Source organism: Apostichopus japonicus, chromosome 19 (genome assembly GCF_037975245.1).
Source record: "Apostichopus japonicus isolate 1M-3 chromosome 19, ASM3797524v1, whole genome shotgun sequence".
Taxonomy (NCBI): Eukaryota; Metazoa; Echinodermata; class Holothuroidea; order Aspidochirotida; family Stichopodidae; genus Apostichopus; species Apostichopus japonicus.
In genome coordinates, this window is record NC_092579.1 from 13660773 (window position 1) to 13681754 (window position 20982).

At 35.9% G+C, this 20982-nt stretch overlaps 1 protein-coding gene across 1 annotated transcript in view; it reads right to left on the reverse strand.

The window, feature by feature from the left end:
* LOC139960584 (uncharacterized) overlaps positions 1 to 20982 on the reverse strand; it is a 74177-nt gene that overhangs the window by 31695 nt on the left and 21500 nt on the right. Inside the window, exon 2 of the mRNA XM_071959040.1 lies at positions 898 to 963. The gene's annotated coding sequence lies outside the window, so the exon portion shown is untranslated. The remainder of the gene's footprint in view (positions 1 to 897; positions 964 to 20982) is intronic.

The window sequence follows — 20982 nt, forward strand, 5'->3', positions numbered from 1 at the left end:
ACTATGTATGAAGTTCCAGAAAGATGTCTTCCTCACAGAAAAGAATATGGTTCTTGTAATCAATTAGACGAATCCACATACCAAGTCTGAAGTTAATACACCATGAACGTTTAGAGTTACGGTATGTACAAGCAAGTGCCACATACAAACACATAAGAACGCATACATACACACCATCGCATAGATTCCTTCTGCCTCCGGCAAAGAATCAAAATGAAGTAATTGCAGGATGATGAAGGTGATAATTCGTGTCACAAAATAAAAAGTAAAAAAAAAGATGGAATACCAGGGCATAAAGTCACACGTTATGTTTTCAAGTAAATATCATTTTTTACAGTGAGATCGTCGAGTAGGCCTATATATTATCAATAACAGCAGGGTAATGCAAGTATTCGCTGGTTACAGCTGAACTGTAGTAAAAATACAAACTACGTGACCTGTATAGCTTTAGAAAAGTGTAAATCATATATAGAGTGGAGTCCCTCCCTGAGTCGGAAAGAGTATATTCAGTTCAGGCTAAGCAGCCAGCCACAGCCACGTTAACCGGTCGAAGCCGGATGATCTCAACAAGACACCAACTGACATGTGTTGATATTGATCAGCACTCGATAATAAATCGATACTATAACTTTCCGTCACAATACAATTCATAAAACTTTTTAAAAGTTGAATTTGTTTTTGTTTTTTTGTGTGTCTAAATTGGCGCAGATTTCATCTTTCCGCTGTGTGATTTTCATGATGACATACAGTACCATAAACTACCTAAATATATGCCAGGCTTCCTGCAGTATTCGCTCTAACCATGCTGCTTTCAACCGATTTGATTGTGGCTTATAGAACCTTCAAAACAGTGGAATTAGATAACAAATATAACAATAGTGAAGACTTCCGACTTACCTCCAAAACAGACCAGTCTCATTGACCTTCGTGTTCTTCCAGTGTCTATGTCGTGTTTAATGTTATCTGTAAAATATGCAAAAATAACAATTAACAACTAAATAAATAGCTATAAGAAGCCCAAAAAACACATTCATGTATATATTTACGAAAACACGCACACACACATATAAACATCAATATTGCATGTGACATGACAGTCTGATAATTAAAACATGCCAATGAGTAATTGATTCCTTGTCAGAATTATTTAAAAACCTAACGGCCAACTGGTTTCACTAGTTTGGTCTTCAATTATGTCGCCCACGCAACAGGAAAATATGAATAATGTACTAGGTTGTGACGTGATGGCTGTATCCCTATATTTCAAATTTTAAATGAGTTGGAAAATCCAGAACAGTTCAAACTCCCAGCCTCCACCGGGATTCGACACCCGCGCCTCCCGCTTTATATGCGGACACCCTAACCAGTTATGCCATGGACACTGATCCTATGTCCAGAGGGTTCGAAACCAGTAAGAAAGGTCGTCTTTCCACTGTATAGGCCGGATATCGAAAGAGATACTTTGGACAACATTTATATATATATATATATATATATATATAGGCTATATATATATAGGCTATATATATATATATAGGCTATATATATATATATAGGCTATATATATAGGCTATATATATATATATATATATATATAAATGATATAGGCCTATATGATTTGCATAAAGTTATAAATGGAAATAGCAAGTGTGAAACACATGTCTACAGTCGTATGTTGATTCTACGTTCACATATAGCCTTAGTGACGATCGTGAATAAAGTCCATGGGCCATTTGAGGCTCTTGCCGTATGTAAAACAGATCGCGTAAGTATGACCAGGGAGATATATTTGTGTGGGCATAACTTCTCTACCACACACTCACAGGCAAACTATACAAGCCAACGAATATACTAGATTTGGTAAAAGGTGAAAACACGTCGAATCGTTCACTGTTCTTCATTAAAGGCCTAGTCCTTTTATAATAAGGGGAATACATAAACGAAGAATGGAGCTGTTTCACTTCAAGTGATGAGAAAGTAAACAAAATCGATCCATCGTTACAAGAGTTTATTCAGAGAGTGACGTCGTTTACATTGACAAGTCGATATAAAGCCGTGTGCAGTGTCGTTATACCAGCTCGTCAGCTCATAATAATGGAGTGTGCATGTGTATGCATTGTATGCTATACACTTCTGTATATACGCATTGAAGAAAAAAGGTTCTCTTTTTTTTTCTAGAGAGATTGACAGTTTTACAATGAAACCCACTCTATAGAAACCACTGATGGGAATCAGCCCTAAAGCTACCGTATAAGACAGATATTCGCTGGTGCATGTGGTTAACAACAATCACGGGGTATACCCTCAAAACACCTCTATAGTACGATATGGGGGGGAAATTTAAAACCTTTTATTCAAATGCGAACCGAAAACATGTCATTGATGAATTTGAATGAGAATATTACTTGGAGCGATGTTGGTAATAGTTCTTATCGGGAAAGATTCCCGCGGTGATTTGTAACGTCATGGCGTACAAATTTCTTAGGTTTCTAACGTATATATACGCAAGCGCAGACGGCCAATCGTACAACATTTATGGTGACTAAAGTACACATTATACGCACGCATATGACGACATCGGGTATCCATATATATACACGTAGTTTCCAATACAAAGGTTGCACTTTACCTTGCAGACAAACCCACATGTGGCTAATTTCACATACTTTAACAATAACGCAATCCATTACTAACATGCATGTCCACCAGCCTACATGCTGGTCCTATATACAAGGTTTGCTTCTATATTACAAACATCCCTTTGGTCCTCTAGTTTCCATATAAAGTCCAATTAAGCAAAGTCCAAAAAGTAAAGGAAAACAAAAAAAAACGTGAACCGCAAATTTTGTATAGATTAACTTGCAGTGACGTCATCACTACTAACCACGCCCATTGAACTTCATCGTGATCAGCATGGACTGGACACCACGATACCAGTAAGTCCAGTTTCTAATTATTATTTTCTTTTCCCTTCTTTTATAGTTATTTTTGATTTCACCACCACCATAATCTAGCCCCATTTATACTAAGTTCAGTTGAATCACCCCGGCAATCTGTCTCCGTGTATACAAACAGTTTTTAGTTTCGAGTTAAACATTAAGGTCTCTAGATGGAGTTTGGTCCCAATATAAATGATAATATTTAACGTAACTTTACTTCTGACCACAATTAACAACGAGCTTCAACAAATAAGTTAGATGCCCTTTGCTTCCTCGTTAAAGTTTGTTTACCAAGTTATCAATTTTTCAAAACCAAAGTCGCTCCTTTTAATTTTAAATTAAGACAGTGCGTATATACGACTTAAGTTAATGGTAAAATGATAACAGGAAAATTACGAAATGGTAAAACCTATACACCAAAGATAGTTAGACCAGAGAGTTGTTAAACGAAACATAAAAATTTAAATTTAAAAAAAAATGGAGGGGGGGGGGAAGCCTACAGTTAAGATGCAATAACCGACTGAATTTAGAAAATAATTCCAAAGAGTGAAAATTCGGTCTTTGATATGTGTCCACAGAAGAATAAAATAACTTCCTCCAAACAAGCAACTTTTATGTCACGCAAGTGCTTTTACCTTGAAATTGACTTCTCACAGACATTACTGTGTCAGTGCAAGGGGAGCATTGGTTACAATGTTATCATATTTTATATTGGCTGAGAGAGGAGTGAAGTATATAAATGAGTGAATGTTGCTCTAATAAGAAAAATCGATCACTGCAAACGCACTCAGTACATTCTAACGTACATTATAACATTGAAACATTCCATACATAACCCACAGTAAACCAAACAACAAAACATGCACTATTTTAAAAGAAGTAATCTTGTGAAATCGTTCTCTTCGGGGAGGGGATGAAAGAGAGTTAGAGGTGGAGAGAGCTGGGAGGGGAGAGTTGGAGGGGACGGACGGGAGGGGCTTCGGTTTCCTACAACTTCGATCAGTGTCCACATGCATGACGACTTTTCCTAAGCTGGTTAGTGGCAAATTATTACCGTATTGCCGAAGAACACTAAACATATTGAAGGGGTAGATAAAATTGAAATATCTGTCAAAACGGGCGGGCTGGAGGTCAACTTTCAAAACATAGGACCTGCTGTCCGCATATCTTATGTTCCATCACCCATGCTGTTATAACACACGATATATACATGCACGTATAAGGTCAATGAAACTTTAAAATTGAGCAAGTTCCATCTTTTTTTTAAAAAAAAGGCATCTGCTTGGGGTTTCATTACTTAATATACGTGACGGTATTCAAAGTCCGAAATAGCACAACTTTTAGCTTGTGGGCTCGTGACCAAAAATGTGTTTTTTGTTTTTTTTACAATTTAACCATAAACCTTTTCTGGTTCCTCATATTTCTCATTACCCCCGTGAAACATATACATACTTTCACACTACTACATTTTTCACAAACATCAACATCGGTTCATGGTAATTACCAAACTATCCTCAACCCTGACATAAGGTTCTAGTACGGTGACTACGGTCACGATACTAAGTCTTGGGCGAGTCCACCGCTTTTACTCAAATGAATAACTTTGTACGCAGTTATATATATCTTTCGTATATATGAATTATCATTATGCAACTGTTAAGCGTAAACAACCAGCAGATTTTTACGGCAAGAACAACTCCGTCGCGATTCTTGTAGATGCCGAAATATAGTTTATATAGAGTAACCATTTTGTAAACGTTTTGGAAAAGTAAAACATTAGGAATGAGGGTGGAGGGAGGGGGCTGTTGAGGTGCACAAACGGAATTCGTTACAACGATCCCAGTTTCATGAATATAACTGGAGACAGACTTGGAATACAACAAATGAGTACACTAAGTATATTATTCCCGATTGTATATGAGTACAATCATACAAGGCACTATTAAGCACGTGTACAAATACGTTAGCTAAATGCCCGATAGTATATATACGAGCACCAATCCATATGGGTTTCATAGGTATCACACTTTCTGTGATAAAGTACCATCGTCAAGAGCGAGAGTATATCACTTGGAAGGGGCGGAAGGGGGGGGGGGGCTGTTCCTTATACATGGCTCGATATAGCGTTTTTTTTTCGAAACCAGTGCTCTCCGAGAAATACGTTTTGCTCTCTTTTGTGTGTACGTTCCTCCTGTGTTGCATACTATAAGGTGTTTGTATATAAACATGTTTGGAAAACTAAAATAAAACACATCAATTTATGGATTTTTATGTTGCCTTTATTATGGAAAATGTATACTTTGGAAACGCTGTGCCAATATATATACTTTACAATACACGCTACATCTGCAGAGCGCATAATTATAGATGGTGTATAGTTAGTTTCATTTCGTTATCTTGTGACTAGAGAGAGATAGAGAGAGCAGTATACCATGAAAGTTTAAACGGTGGTAATTTGTGATTCTTTAACGTTTTTCGGATATCCGAGATCCTCAATGAATACCCGGCAACCTCGATAGCTAACAAAGGTTTAGACCTTGAAAGGTGTTTGTATGGAACAATACAATGTTAGTGGTATTGTTCGCACGATCGATGAATACAAGCCTCTCTATAGAACAAACTCAACCAAGCATGTGATACCATTGACGACGGTTGCAATGGTCCTTCGGTTGGACCTGTAAAGAATTTTACCTTCTCCGCGAGGCAGAGGAAAGAGACAGACAGAAAGAAGTATAGAAAATCCATCCTTATACTTAAAACTTAAAACCACGTTTTGTGTAAATCCCCAGAGAACGCATTGCGAAGTTAAAAGGGCAAAGAACGTTCCGACCACAACAGCATTCGAGCCTCCCGTAAGCGTATGGAATAAGGATGGCCGACAACATATAGGAATGGAGGTAATCGCTGTCAATGCGGGGGGGGGGGGGGGGTTAGGGATATCTTTCCCTTTCCCCTTTCTTGTGGCCTAAAAGTTTAATTGTCTTTCTTCATGGCTAAATAGAGCGCTCCCCCTTCTAGAGAAAAGATATTTACCGTCGTGCGTCGTTCACCATAAATAGAATATACAAAATGTTGTTACAGAAAGTACGCGGTCGAAGTATGATAATCATTTACCAAACAGTATGGTTATATGAGACAGCACACCAGGGGGAGTTCTCCCTTCATGCCTCCATACATCCAATATCACCCCCTCTCCTGCCCCCTCACCCCCTCTTTTCCTTCCCTACACTTCAACCCACACCTTCCGTCTCCCAATTAAGGTTAATTATCCATGATAAATGTCAATCAAATTAACATTTCCGATGAAAGCCCCGATTCGGCGTGTTTGACACAGTTTTGGAGTCTCGTCATAGCCTTTCATAATGATATCCACCAATTACAACACTTCATCCCCATTCCATAAATACTTAGATGTAATGGGAAGTATTTTACGCTGGTACATCCCTCCCATAGAACGAAACGCGCCATTCCAGTTCACGATAAGCCATATTCATAGCTATTGCCGCCTTTTCTTTTTCGTACCTTTTTTGTTGTTGACACGACTGGCATACACATAGCGTTACACCTGAGAGCTATGCATGGTATAGCCGTATATATGCAGCATTCGCAAGCATTAATTCTCCTCCTCTGTTGTTGTATGTTAGATATCTATCTTACATATACACCAACCATATCAGCAGAACCCGTCAATGCATGGGGCGAAGACCAAGTTTGACATAAAACGGAGACTGTCGTTTGTCACAAGTCAAGTTTGTGATAAAAATCCATCTTGACATACCGGTCTCACTATCTGGCGTTGCTTTGAGCCTCAGTTGCGATAAAATATGCGGCATTTACCCCTGTAGTAACGTCTCCTGCAGTTTGCGGTGTCAAGCAGTTCCTTCGCCTCCATAGGCATTTCAATTGGGTAACAAATATGGCGTCCTTTCTCGAGGCTGCTGGTTATACTGAGGAAATGTTTAACCGTTGACGCGGTTCTTCATATCCACATTTTCCACACTATAGATATCTATAAATTTCTGTGGCGGTTTTGAAAGGCTTTGGTGATAATATAAATGTGACGCTGTCGTCAACGGGTCTGCTTATATAGGTCTACGGTCACCTATGGACTCTCATTGTCCTAATCACTCTAATATAGACATTAGAAATCATGAAAATAGCTGCAACTCCCATAAAAATCCATCAAAGATTGACATCATAGTTTTATTTATGAATAAACATTAGCTAATTATGCACATTGACGATGTAAAGGAATGACTGCCTAATATTCTGCTATGTTATTCCTTTGTTTTTACAACCTTCGTTTCAAGGATACTGAACACAGGTTTGTGGCCTAAGGCGATTTATTAAAATAATATATTGTCCTCTTTGCAAAGAGGAACATCACCTTATTCAAATGATACATGTGGGCTTGTAATTAGGGCTTAACTTATTAAGGGCAAAATAAAGATAACAAATTATGAGTGCAACACTCCACGTCATAGTTTGCATATATTTAGTGGGCTTCCCAGATTTATCAAAAACTTCAACTACATGTGTGTACGTTGGAAACGAAAAGAGCTATTCGAAAAATGTCAACAGATTTTAAATGAAATTATCACACACAACAAATGCACTGAATATTGGGTAAATTGGCTAGGTGTCAGCAGTACTTAAACGATTTATTTATTGTGAATAAATTATATACGTTATTATGTAAATTATGTACGGTATAATGAAGCAAATACAAAGCCATTTGAAGTTCTGTTTTTTTTTTAACGTATAAGAGCAACCATACAAGTGCGGTTTTCCCCTCTCTGTCTTTCAGTCTCAAACAAACATTTCTCTCTGTCTTTCAGTCTCAAACAAACATTTTCAAAGGGTTTATAAAGCTACCCTCAAGTGCATTCCTTACCATTAAACTATAAGAGCCAACAGTGTCTATACAATTAAATTAATTTCACCATACTGACAGTTAATTAACGAGTAAATAATAGCTCAATTCGATTGTTAAATAAAGTCGTCAATCAAACGATTATTATCATCAATCACGCGTTAAATAGAGACGGAACATTATCTCAAACTTTAAGCACAATTTTTGCATTAAATTTCTTGAATGGAAACCTGACATCCTTCAAGTCCCCCCCCCCCCCCACTAAAGCAAGGTAAATGAGGAGTAGGCAAGAATCAATTTGTTACTTTGTGTATATTCATGTCATTTTGTACCCACACACTTTTAATATTAGCATTATACACCTGCATATGTATCATCATTATACACCTGCATATGTCTCATCATTTTACACCTGCATAAGTCACATCACATGTATAGGCTATACAAAAAATAAATAAATAAAACTTTCCACGCTTAAACCATTATTGGCAATGGACATTGACCGTTCAACCTAATGAGATAGTTTGTTATGGATAGACCACCAAGAAAATCAATAAATCGGCATTAGGACGTTATCATAATTAACTCTTAATCTCTAATGTCTTAAATATTGCAGAGAGACAGACAAATGAAAACCAAGTGACAGTAACTTTGAAGTAACTCCTCGAAATCAGATGAAAGGAGATTTAAATGTTTTTTATTTTTAAATACCTCATGAAAAATACTATTCCCTCGGTCATTTATTTTTCTTATTATTATTCTCCTTGTTCTTCTTTTAATGTGCAACCTAATTCTCATAGATTTATCAGCAAAAAAGTGGTTATGAATTTAACCGTTAATCAGTTATTGCTAATTGGCTTTGTTTAACAACAAAACACTTTTTCAGTTCACTTTCACCTCTCTTCTTCTCTTTCAGAATGAACAAAATATAGCCTTCTATAACCAGTCGTTCGCTTGCAGATTAAACACAATATAACCTCCTGTCACCAGTCGCTTGTTATATTCCCAGCTGAATATCTCAGGCTAGCGTTACTGTCCTTACTGTAACATGTGTTATGCCATGCATATTCGTGCCATAGCCAAGAAGTAATAACTGAGTATATACGGGATAAACCATACACAGTTTCTACTGTTATAACCCTACACTATACATGAAAATCGAATGTATGTTGAACACACTAACGAGTATTAAATATATTCCTTTATCTGTATCGACATTGTCAGAATTATAACACTGCATCATATAGAAATGCAAAGCACGCGTTTAGTTTATAACCAACGAAAGGGACGTCAGAGGAAACATATTTCGAGGTACTTTTAGTTTTACTATGTTTTTTCTTCTAACCCAAACCAAAACATATCCTGGCATATTCCTATAGCGTGCGAACATGATGCATCACGTGAAAACCTTTACTTCAAGAACGCCTATAAATATATTTCCTTCTGATCGAAAATAGAACATCCACATCATATTAAAGGGACTATACATGTAGTGAGTGATGCAGAAAGACATATCGCCCTGTATGATACATCTGTCTGTATCACCATGACAACAACGAGAATCGTCAGATTCTCCAAAGCTAGAACCCTTTAAAATTATTAATCTTCTACCTAATACTTACGCAATATGTTTTATATATATATATATGTATTATATATATTATAATACATATTATATAGATATATATAGATATATATATATATATATATATATATATATATATATATATATATATATATATATATATATATGCGTGTACATTATACATTTACATATGTTTACAGTAGAATACAATCATGGGTCATGCTTATAATTTAAATAATTTATTAACGTTTAACGAATATGTTGAGAATATTCATTCAGTCCACTTGACTTTACGACTTGCTTATCAGAAATTTATCACAAGAGAGGACAGAGTCCGGTAGAGTATAGGACTGCAGAGCCGTATGGTATACGGCTATGGAGTGTGATCATTATGTGTATTCAGTGTATAGTATACGTATATCGCCAAACCAAGACATCCGTATATAAATCCATAGACAGTTTGGAAGGCCGTTTACCTCATAGTGAACTGGCAGCTTCCAGGGATCATGAAGTTTTTTCTCAATCCCGATGACAGAGTAGTATAGCAACGGTCTTCAGATGGCCGGAAAGTACTTAAAACACACGATATGCAACGATATAAGGTCAATTATTTGAGCAGTACAGCAAACAATCGGAAAACCCACCATCTGTCACTGCAATATAGGAATGACACTCGCTTTGAAACTGAAAATGCCAGATATATATCGCCTATATAGGACAGAGGAAAATTTAGTTTTGTCGATGAAAAAAAGAAGAAACTATATAGGCTTATCATCCTGGTGACGTTTGCAATCAATTCCTATACGTGCCGTTTTACAAGATTCAACATTTCGAAAGTTGACACGTATATGTAAACCTGAAGTGAACTTGAAGCAAACAGGTCTGATGTCATAAAAAAAAGAATGTTATATGGTTTACTTTACTAAAAATGTAAAATTAACATCCAATTTCGCACTTTAAAATAGGGATTCATCTCAATATGAAAACACTACAGTAATTGGTATACTTTACATCCCCCTTAGGAAAAAATTGAAAATTATATATCCAATCCAAGGTCAATTGAAAAATAGAGAGAAACAAAACGTTTTGCTGCCGGCATGCAACTATGACATCACAGCTGTTTGCCTCAAGTTCACTTATGATACAAATCTGAGAAAATATTAATTACCAATATCTCAATATCATGGTATTTATAGGAATTGCGCGCAAATTTTATCAGGATGATTAGAACTAGAATGTGTTTCCCTTTCATCAGCCAAAAATATGTTTTTTCCTTTGCACTATCCTTTAAGGATGTGATAACGATTCTTTGTTCACACATGGAGGTTTCTGTTTTCTCCATGGTTCTCCATGGTTCTCCGTGGTTCACAGCAGTGATCGAAATAGCGAAGCTATACGGGGATTCGGGTTGAACTTTTCCACCTTTAAAACTGGTGTGTTAATCAGTCTCGGAAGCAGAAAACGAAACGTTATCACGAAGAATCGACGGCAAATATACATCAGGTGACTTAAACATATCAAAATACGGGATTAGACCTATTGTATGCATAATTTACCCCCTTCCTGGCCACAGCCCAAGAGGGAGACCTTTAACACATCCCTCCCCCTATTCCCATTCAGCCCTATACCCATACACACAAAAAACGTTATTATTAGCACAACCTTGCGTGTAGATCTCATTTCTATATATCCTGAATACGCCTCAAATGCACCATTTTCACGACCAAAAAATTATGTAATTGTTTTATGCATGATGGACGAACCCCACCCTCCCACCTCCTACAGAAATACGCCCACACCATGCGCCTTTCTAACAGCTTGGATCCGCCGCCCCTGAGTGTATACATAGGGGAGGATACACGCTCTGTGACAGGTGTTACTATACTATACTAACGGCCCAGCGTCTATCGAACCTATATGCCAGGTGTGCTGTTGCGGCAGTATATACTACCCTGGTTACCCCGAGGAATGTCAGTGTAAGGGAAATAACTTTAACCAGAGATTGCTGTATATATTATATCCTATACGTAATCCAGCTGTCTGTACTATATTCATCCGCTTGTGAGTTCTAATACGACTACGTCACCAGTGTCTGCAATGTAACAGCAGTATTTGACCCTGTCATCATGCGTCCTAATTTTTGCTCAACCTTCAGGCTAAACGAAAAAAGTATAAGATCAGTATACGAGGAAGCCAATGACATCAATCTCTGGAAATATGTCGCAAGTAGGCAGTTTGATATTATATAATTCACCAATATAAAAGTGCAGTTGACGACCGAGAATTTGTGATCCTTTATAGTTAAGACATACCTGATCAAGTGTTCATTAATTGTATACACAGAAACACACGCACCCCACACACACAAACAAACAAACACACACACACACACAGAGCTTTAATTTAATTAAAACAAACTAAATTGAACACAAATTATGACTGATCATTAGAAAATATTGTTTTAATCTAGTTATATAAAATATGCGACCAAAACAACATCAATTGTTTTCATTCATGTAATTGTAAATATATTATATAGGCTATACGTGTAACATACATGGTTAAAGGTATATGTAACAGCAAAGGTATGTAGTAGGTATGTAAGAGGTATGTAATATATATATACAGCCGCATACAATTTGGCATAAATATTTTTCAGAGAAGTTACAATGATATCACATCCTACTTGAGAAATATTTGAAAATACTGGCAATAATTAATTCAGTCCTATTAAAAACACTTTTCGGGATATGAAAACAACTCAAATGACTGCAATAAATTATTTAATTAACAAGAAAACTAGCATTTCATTATCTTTTAAGATATATATTGTATGATACATAATAATATTATACGTTGTACAACACTGTATTGTTTTAAATACGATTAAACAACTTTATTTTATTTTGCAAATACATTATTCTGCTAACAGAATAATGCATGAACGTTAACGAATGAGAATTAATTTTGTTTAAATCATAAAAAAAATCATTACTATAGCTGGTACATGGAAATATCACTAAAGAAGTAAAAATTCTGCCCTGGATTCCAAATTCATGTATAACCGTACTTTATCATTCATGTTAAATCTAGAACATGTCGGTGCCAAATACAAAGATGTCTTAACAATATAGGCCTACACGAAATTGTTAAACTATCCTTCTAAATGTTGAAAAAAACTTATACTTTTGCCGCCACTTTTCGAAAAAGCTGAATATTGAATAACATATATACTTAATGGGTTAAAACTCTATAAGTAATGTGCAAAAGTATTGACTGTTTATCATACAGTTACACGCTATTATATAGACCTACATTAAAGAACATTCTGAATGCACATGGGTAATTATATGCGCAAGGGACCAATTATATACTTAGAATGGAGATCGCGTTTTGTCGGGGAACTTTTCCCCTATTCTCTATGTCCACCTCTCTCTCTCTCTCGCTTATCGTTTCCATTCCCAATTTCAGCAATAACTTCGAGTAAGGAAACTAAATCGCATTGGGTGCACTTTCTATCAGGGTTCGTGGTTACAAATCGCTCATGATATACTACTCAGTATCTCTGTTCACGTTTAACCCCCTGCCTGTATATGCAGGCAGTTGAAACAGAGCAGCTGTATAGTTTGTTGTGTCTCAGACGTATTGAGGCAAAAGTACCCGAAGGTATCCTAACTTGTAAGAGAATATTCAGTCTACTAATGAAAAAAAAAACACCACTCCGTGCCCAACCCGTTTCCTTAGGATCGTTAACATGCACTCACATGCCCTCCCCCCCCCTTCCTCCCCACACACACACAAGACCCCTGTACTTCGACAAGACTCAAAATTTTGGGTGTTTGCTAGCTGGATTTCGCCATTTGCCAGTAGCCAAAAAAAAAGGCGAAGTTTTCTGCCAGTAGACTTTTAAGTTCATAAACACATAGACCTAGTGCGGCGGTTAACAATCATCAGTGACAGATTCGGCATGATCTCTGTACCTTAATATAAGCCCTTTATTACTGCTTAACCCAGTAAATCAGAGCCGTACATCGCCGTATATATTTCTATCTATATGGCTCTGCAGTAAATATTAGTGGGCTGCCCGCATCAGCCTGTACAGTATAACTGATATATATAGGCATTCAGGAAAATGCCAGTGAGAACCATGATTTTAGCTATTGTTGATGTTTTAGGCGTGCATGCATCTGTGACGTATATATTGTTATCGTTACCCATGGGTACCAAGTTTTAAGTTAGTTGCTTGTCAAGGCATTCTACTTGTGCTTCCGTGTACCTCCATTTATGTTTTTCTCACGAATCTAATATGCTATACATATTTTGCAATGCATGGGGAAATTTAACAAATTTCTAAATGGTCTCAAGAATGTTATATGGTATAAACGGAGAACCGTCTATATACGAAATTTGTAAACAAATTTTGTAAAGAGTAAAACACAATATATTGGTTACGCAATCCCAACCGGGCGCAGCTGCCTCCCCCCCCCCGGATCTTCCCATGTAGACTGTTGTGCCCCTCCTTAAACAATTGGTGCCCTTCCCATTAACTCAGAATTCCTGGGTATACGAGCATGCCTAAGAGGTTATACAGGAGCTGCATCACAAGATTGTCAGGATTAAAATATGATCTGTCGTCATTTCCGGATATTTAGAAATCTCAAGGGTTTTTTGAAGTTACCAGTCAATCTATAAACAATCGTTTCCACGAATTTTGTATACGGACAATGTCTTTAAATTACTCATATATATTCCATCTTTGAAGACGTTTTAAATATTTCCGCCCATGAATTACATTGTGAAAACGACGTCCTGTTTACACCGAAATCTGTAAAATCGTCTTGATAAACAGATGTGATGCTTTCCTCTGTATGATGAAATCATTAAATTATCAAAGCATATGCGTATATACACCTAAAATACCAAACATACTGCTTCACGTGCACAATTATGATGAAACCGTGTAGAATGAGGAAGTTGCCATTTATCTAAATGGCAACTCTCTGGTAAAACAAAGAAAGTTCATATTGGGATCTCACCTATATACGATTTTTAATTCCCTATTTTCTTTTTCTATTCATTCTCTGATTTGAACACTGATGCGACTGTGTTAATTATTAAGTATACCATTGTAGGTGGGCGTCCTGTTTTACGTCACTCGTCTGTGTGATATTTATAATCGTTATTGATTGTGATAACATTGGTAATAATTACTCATTACAATGACGATATAATAATAATTATTAGCAGCCATTTGCGTTATTTTTAAAACTAACAGTTAGGCCTATATGTATATACTACAGATACGTGCTTTCTCTTTAGCCTTCTTCATATTTCTTATATCTTGTTAGTTTTGTGTGTATATATAGGTATATGTATTGTATGTATTAATTTATTAAAATTAATATTAATAAAAGAAACATTTTTGTTAAACCAAATTACATAAATGAAGTTCGTTTTGGTCTCACATCCCTCATTAAGTCTTATATGACATATGAAAACCATCATAATTTCATCTTTCACGAAAGACATATCCCGTCTGACTTAACCTGATGGGTTTATATATTTATTTTGGGGGTCAAAGAATCATTCGAGAGAAAAACAAACGGTTTTTTGTTAAAACTAAAAGCGATTCAATCATCCTTGCAAAGCTATCGTTCCGAGTATATATACTTAAAGGAGAGTAACAGACCCAAACTATCATCTTTAGCTTATATCACATGCAGATCACCTTCGTTAGGAACAACTCCCTCAAAACAGCTAAGAAAAATCATGTTTCAGTTTGCGAGTTATGTTCCAATAGTTTAAAAGCAGTGTCTGATACCTGTCACTTTGAAAATCTGTGATGTCATAGCACAACCAGGATCTGAAACCAGTTAACTTTCTCTTGGGTGCGTTCTTTCATTATTTTTTAGTTTGTTTTTTGAAGTATAGAATGTGGACAGGTTTTACACTGAAATCCATTGCATCATTAAGCCAGGCTATACGAATTTTCATTATTGCAATACCCAAGACTCCATTACAGAAAAGAAACTGATAGTAATACATGAAGAAGCCAAAAATAGAAAGCAAATGCAGCACATGTGACTCGATGACGTCATACTTAGACTTGATCAAGTCTTCGGCCTTGCGTGTGAAGGAACATTATATCTGCAATATCTCTCAAATGCATATGAAATAAGACATTTTCTTAGTTGTGTCGTGACGTTGTTCATTGCAGTTATCTCCAAATCTTTGTTTCTGGCCAATTTATAATTTCTAAACTCGGGAAAGCGTTTTCCCGTTTTGAGTGGTTGTACATCATCGATTTTCTGGATACCATTGTTGTATGTACTGATAACATCATAACAGCAACATATATATATAGCTGTTAAGTGCGTGCGTGCAACTGCAAAAATCTAGGTCAAACACACAGTGTTTATATACAGTTCAACGTATAACAAGACAAGTTATTCTTTCATTTCTTAGCTCTACGTACAGTCTTTCGCCATTGGTGACTTTGGTGCTATTCAAAAATATATATATATACTATTCTCCCCTTTGAAGAAAGGGTAAACAATATGGAATAAAACAAGGTGGAAGTCAGTAAATAACGTAACATTATATTAAAAAACATTAATGACTTAATGATTTCCGTTGTTCAGGTGTCATCAACTTTCTGTCTTTTTCTTCTTGCTTTATTTTTCTTTAAGTAACGGTAAACCGTATTAGATTTTTTTATTAAAGTAACGGTAAACCGTATTAGATTTTTTTTTTAAGTAACGGTAAACCGTATTAGAATTTGTTTAAACTAACGGTATAACGTATTAGATAATAAAACAATATTGACGAGCTTCGTGACACCCTCATGTCTATTTTCTTCTTCTTCTTCTTCTTCTTCTTCTTTTTTCTTTGTCTTGGAGAAAACGGGACAACAATATGTCGGTATATCGTGATGCATGGCCATGCACGGATAAACACCATAGAGGCTATGTATAGTCGATGAGTGAGCATTAGTAGCCCCCAGTTACATGTTGGCAAATTTGTCACGGTCATAGCAACACTTCCATTCAGAAAGTCCCTTATTTCTTTCTTTCTTTTTTTATCTTTTTTCCACTTTCCTTTTCAAGATTCTCATGATAGGAAACGTATCATATATAATATGTTTGATACGGTCATTTGTGGGTATGGCCGCCGCTTCCTATAGTTCCTGGATGAAACTCTGGCTGTTGCTTTAAAGTAACTACGCAATATTTCTTGTTATAAACACGCTCAAAGTGTAGCCAGTGTATCACTTAACACGTAATTCGTAAAGGGCCCTGAATTTCCCCTTTAATACATATATAAATCACACACACGCGTGTCTCGGTGTTTCGAGTTCCCCCGGGATTTTTTTAAATTTCAGTCTCCCTTTTTCTTTGAAGAGTTTTCTTTTCTTTTCTCCTTCCCTCTCTCCCTTTCTCTTTCTCTCTTTATATATGTATTAAAGCACTATATATGGAAGTGCCGTATTTAATGTAATGATTGAAAAAACTGAACAGTACGGTATATATAAGCTGACTTTATTCCCCCATCAGATAACAAAAACACCTCATGCAGAATAGTTTTTACAACGAAAGGCCTTCGGATACTCCGCTGCATCTTGTTATTTTCATCACATAATGTGCCTCAGCCCATGACTAGTTTACACGACTATACACAATCTAACACTATATATATATATATATTATATACCAATTCTCACATGCGTAAATAGGCCTATATATACGTTTACAAAAGTGCGTCTGCATATAAGAAACAGACGTACCGTAGTCGGTAGAGAATGTTTGTTTTTGATGATGATTGGTAGTTAAGTGCATGTTATCTATAACTATACATATTAAATAGGTGTACCAATTCTCAAGGTAAATTTTCTTGCTGAATTGTCCATGATTTAGAAATATTTACTTCGCCAGTCCCAACCTCCTCTATAGATACAAGCAAACACACTCGCACATATATTATTACTGATTTAAAATGGTAATCTGTTTCATCAATAACTTGTGATAAAATTTGAAAGTTTTTTCTTCATTGCTGGTATAAACCTGAATCAATGGCGGTATGAATATTGTTTTTCGCGCTGTAAATTCGCATGCATGGTTATATATGTGCAAGTCCGTACGTAAATATACAATACATATCTACTCGAGCACACATTATACGGTATACACGCTGCACATGCCATTGCGTGTATATGCATATATATTGGACAAAACAAGTTATACCAAGTTGTCAACACGCCACCACCCCAGTGTGAATTTATGTTAAAAACATGGAATCGATGAATGAATTTCGAAATGAACGAAGGAAGGCAGAAGACGACTGCATAAATAACACTTAATATCAAATAAATCAAAGTTAGAAAAAAGTTAACGTAACAGAATAAAATAGCGTTATCGCTTGATGTATTTTCCCTCGGCTAAACACATAGATGAACATAAAGGGAATTTATTCTGTTAGACTTTCGGTTGTTGTTGCTGTTTCACTAGTTTTTTTTTTTTTTTAAACAAATGTCTGTCAACTGAAGATTTTTACTGCCTATACAGAAATCAATTAAAAGATGATTACTTTCAATTAGTAACCTATATGCTAATGGTCAGTAGAATCTTACATCAAAGTATATATCAACTATTTGAACTTCGAGAAACAAAAACGAACAAAACCATAGATGAATCGTTGTTCTTTAAACCTTTTTAGGTGATAAAACCTGGTAAAATTTGGCTGAAACAGAGTTGAAATTACATTTTATGTTCAGTTACATATAAAGTCTTCGTTCCAAGGAGCTTATAAGAAGATACCGATTCATATTTTGGGAAGATCTACATTATTCTTTATATAAATTGTACAATATAATATTGCATGCACAAGAATTTTAGCAACATTAAAGATTAAGGTTTCAACATTTGAGTATCCGGAAAACCTAATACAATTTTCTCCGAGAAAGGGGTTTAAATAATCGTGCATTATCTCGTAGTGAGAGTGCATTCTAACCCTTATCAATCTGCGAAGTTGGTAACAGATGTCGTCGGGTGTGCTCTTGCGTTCGTGCACACATAATACTGTATACATTGATCACATGTCGACAAGTCTAGCCCCACCAAAAGTTTCCTCCTCGGGACATACAGACTGAACGTAGAGCATTCTGTAATTTATCAACAACAGTTCAACACTACTTATTGACTTGATATTGTGCGAAATGAGCCAGTCATATAGGCCCTACGTAGGGCCTACTACAACCCGTTTTCCAACTATAAATATTATTTGACTCTTACTATATACGGCGGGGCATAGACGGCTCACTGGATGTCACACGACTTACGCGGTTAACATTTGACCCATTGTGAATAGAGAACATACGCACAACACGTGTCTATGTGTAAAAATATGGATCCAACATACATTATGGCACAGTACACACAGGCAGGTGGACGGTGAGGCTCAGGCAAATCTGGAAGTATTACCTTCATATAATGGATGAATGGAAGGCGTAAAGAATTTCAGTAGATGTATAGATTTTTTTTATATCGGGAAGTCAATTTTCTCAAAGGAACACCATGCCATGCTACATGCGTCGTCCTGACGGGTGACGAAAGCATAGAAATCAGGTCAATGCTTGGTGCTCCAGTACTGAGAGGATCTTCTTGCATACATCTTGCAATCTAAATGTATGATGAGGTACTTGACGGACGACAAAAGTTGGGCAAAGTATTATCCCGAATGTATCCGTGCAGGCATATATATAAACATATATATATATATATATATATATATATATATATATATATATATATGTATATATATATAGGCTATATATATATATATGTATATATATATATATACATACATATATATATATATATATATATACATACATACATATATATATATATATATACAAAAATATATACACGGAGTCTGACATCATATACTCACGTGACTATATGTCTTCTATACATGCACACGTCAAAACAGAAAGTCATGACTTATATATACCCGGTCCTAAAATAGCCAACTACTTTCTATTGACCTAATTTCGATCGCACGATATCTTACACTTTCGACGAAAAGAGCTAGATAGGTTCCTATAGCATTACAAACGATTCTGATACAAAAAGGGTGCAACATAATATGTAATGTCTTTCATTTCTCGTGAGGTGCAAGGTTATACAATTATATTTTCCATCCTTTGGGATATATTCAACCTTCCGCTACACAGAAGTTGATTTATGATTACGTTATAAGAACGTGTATATATATATATATATATATAAATATATATATATATATATATATGCCGGCATATATAATATATTATATAATGCCGGCATATATAATATAATGCCGAGATTAGGCTGTTGTTTCATTTCTGACGTACTACAAATGGTTGCGAGTGCTGTAACATATCATTCTCAAATACCGTACAATTTAAACCACATTGACGTCTCCGTTGATCAAAATACGAACAATAACTTGAAACTTCAGTATACAGCGACGGCGACACATCCGGACGGACATAAGAGGCGGGGTGGGGAGATTTGGGAGTGTAAGGCCAAGCACTTTTCCATTTTCTTTCCTACCTCCACTCCCCCTTACCCCCCCCCCCCCCACACACACATAAAACGATCTCGACATCGAGACAGGACTGTATTTAAGTTATATCTATAGTGTAACCATTTTTAAGCTTTAATAACCAGGTCGCAATCCCCAAAGGATTAATAACAGTGGATGCCCTGAAAGTTTTGACACAGGGTTCATTATATGCTCTCTCTGTCCAACCATCCGAGTAACAGACTTCTAGTATTAAAGCGAGCATTAACATGAGAACAGTAGGCTATATGAGATGTTAGGTGTAGGCTAAACATCTGCAGAGGGCTGTTAATGTTCGTTGCATGGACTGACTGCATCAGAAAATCAACGTTCAAAATTTGTTAATAATTTCTCAATATGGTTTTATGACTTTCCGATTATGATTATTTTTATTGTTGTCAATCTACAACTTGCTTACCAACATTACATACATATTTGCAAACATACGCGGATAAACAAAGTTCACCTTTATTTTGGAAATTTCTTTGTTTTTAAATCTACGGTATAAAGGTACATCCATCATCCGTGACGTCACAGACAGGTTTGATGTCCGACTATACTTTATTCTGATAAATGATTTTGTTTTTTATCTCTACAACTTCATACTTAATATGGTTAATGGTTATATCTGCTGAACGTCAGAGTATGACCGTATCGTGTCAAATGGCTTTACAGATATTACATTTAAATTTAAATTCCGACTTTACTTTTTACCGCAAATGATCTCTACAACTTCATACTTACTATGGTTAATGGTTATATCTGCTAAACGTCAGAGTATGACCGTATCGTGTCAAATGGCTTAACAGATATTACATTTAAATTTAAATTCCGACTATACTTTTTACCGCTTTTTATCTCTACAACTTCATAGTTACTATGGTTAATGGTTATACAGTATCTGCTAGGCAGAGTAGGACAATATCGTGTCAAATGGCTTTACAGATATTATATTTAAATTTAAATTCCAATTTAAATAATGG